The 2473-nt window shown below is 46.8% G+C and overlaps 1 pseudogene; it reads right to left on the reverse strand.

The window, feature by feature from the left end:
* Nucleotides 1-866, reverse strand: part of LOC112070758 (receptor-type tyrosine-protein phosphatase-like N) — a 22669-nt pseudogene extending 21803 nt beyond the window's left edge.
* Between the last annotated feature and the right edge of the window lie 1607 nt (nucleotides 867-2473).

Raw genomic sequence — 2473 nt, forward strand, 5'->3', positions numbered from 1 at the left:
TCTGTTCTCTATATGATCAGATGAATCCTCCTGTAAGAGTGATCAGTCTTACTGTTCTCTATATGATCAGATTAATCCTCCTGTAAGGGTGATCAGTCCTACTGTACTCTACATGATCAGATTAATCCTCCTGTAAGGGTGATCAGTCTTACTGTACTCTACATGATCAGATTAATCCTCCTGTATGGGTGATCAGTCTTACTGTACTCTATATGATCAGATTAATCCTCCTGTAAGGGTGATCAGTCTTACTGTACTCTATATGATCAGATTAATCCTCCTGTAAGGGTGATCAGTCTATACTGTTCTCTATATGATCAGATTAATCCTCCTGTAAGGGTGATCAGTCTTACTGTACTCTATATGATCAGATTAATCCTCCTGTAAGGGTGATCAGTCTTACTGTTCTCTATATGATCAGATTAATCCTCCTGTAAGGGTGATCAGTCTTACTGTACTCTATATGATCAGATTAATCCTCCTGTAAGGGTGATCAGTTTTACTGTACTCTATATGATCAGATTAATCCTCCTGTATGGGTGATCAGTCTTACTGTACTCTACATGATCAGATTAATCCTCCTGTAAGGGTGATCAGTTTACTGTACTCTATACGATCAGATTAATCCTCCTGTAAGGATGATCAGTCTTACTGTTCTCTATATGATCAGATTAATCCTCCTGTAAGAGTGATCATTTTTACTGTACTCTATACGATCAGATTAATCCTCCTGTAAGGGTGATCAGTCTTACGATGTTCCAGGTGGGTTCAGCGTAGTCAGCTCCTAGATACTCCACGTAGCTGGCAAAGCCCTCGTTCAGCCACAGGTCATTCCACCATCTCAGAGTCACCAGGTTCCCAAACCACTGTGGACACAGGAACATGTCACATCCAAAATGGCCGTCTGTTCCCTATGAAGCAGTGCACATTACCTTTGGCCAGCTCTGACCAATATTAATARTTAGATGGGTACTTGTATTGGTCCTATTTAACACATATACAAGGTCGTATTAATACAAAGGTGTGCATTGGAAATGTGTTTTTTKCATTTCATTGTAAAGTCTCCACCTGTTGTATTCGCTGCATGTGACCAAAACATTTGATACCCCAACTCACCCTGAGACACCCTAGGAGAATGTGGTCAAGGCCAAGGTCTGCAATAATCAACGGCGATCCTGGATAAATTAGGATTAAGTGCCTTGCTTAAGGGCACATTGACACATTTTTCACCTCTGCAGCTTGGGGATTTGAACTAGAGACCTTTCGGTTACTGGCCCAATGCTCTAACCGCTAAACCCAACTGCCGGTTACTAGCCCAACACTCTAACCGCTAGGCTACCTGCCCGGTTACTGGCCCAACGCTCTACCCGCTAGACCCACCTGCCAGTTACTAGCCCAATGCTCTAACCACTAGGCTACCTGCCGGTTACTGGCCCAACACTCTAACCGCTGGGCTACCTACCAGTTACTAGCCCAATGCTCTAACCGCTAGGCTACCTACCAGTTACTAGCTCAATGCTCTAACCACTAGGCTACCTGCCTGTTACTAGCCCAATGCTCTAACCACTAGGCTACCTGCCGGTTACTGGCCCAACACTCTAACCGCTAGGCTACCTGCCAGTTACTAGCCCAATGCTCTAACCGCTAGGCTACCTACCAGTTACTAGCTCAATGCTCTAACCACTAGTCTACCCACCAGTTACTAGCCCAATGCTCTAACCACTAGGCTACCTGCCGGTTACTGGCCTAACACTCTAACCGCTGGGCTACCTACCAGTTACTAGCCCAATGCTCTAACCGCTAGGCTACCTACCAGTTACTAGCTCAATGCTCTAACCGCTAGGCTACCTACCAGTTAATAGCCCAACACTCTAACCACTAGGCCACATGCCGGTTAGTAGCCCAATGCTCTAACAGAAGACAGGCTACCTGCCGGTTACTAGCCACATGCTGGTTAGTAGCCCATGCTCTAACAGCCAGGCTACCTGCCGGTTAGTAGCCCAACACTCTAACCACTAGGCACATGCCGGTTAGTAGCCCAATGCTCTAACAGACAGGCTACATGCCAGTTAGTAGCCACATGCTGGTTAGTAGCCAATGCTCTAACAGTCAGGCTACCTGCCGGTACTAGCCACATGCTGGTTAGTAGCCCAATGCTCTAACAGCCAGGCTACCTGCCGGTTACGAGCCCAACACTCTAACCACTAGGTCACATGCCAGTTAGTAGCCCAATGCTCTAACAGACAGGCTACATGCCAGTTAGTAGCCCAATGCTCTAACAGACAGGCTACATGCCGGTTAGTAGCCCAATGCTCTAACAGCCAGGTTACCTGCCGGTTACTAGCCCAATGCTCTAACCGCTAGGAGGCCTACCGGTTACTAGCCCACATGCCTGTTACTAGCCCAACGCTCTAACAGCACGGCTACCTGCCGGTTACCTAGCCACATGTCGGTTAGTAGCCCAACACTCTAA

This window comes from Salvelinus sp. IW2-2015, unplaced genomic scaffold (genome assembly GCF_002910315.2).
Source record: "Salvelinus sp. IW2-2015 unplaced genomic scaffold, ASM291031v2 Un_scaffold1418, whole genome shotgun sequence".
Lineage (NCBI taxonomy): Eukaryota > Metazoa > Chordata > Actinopteri > Salmoniformes > Salmonidae > Salvelinus > Salvelinus sp. IW2-2015.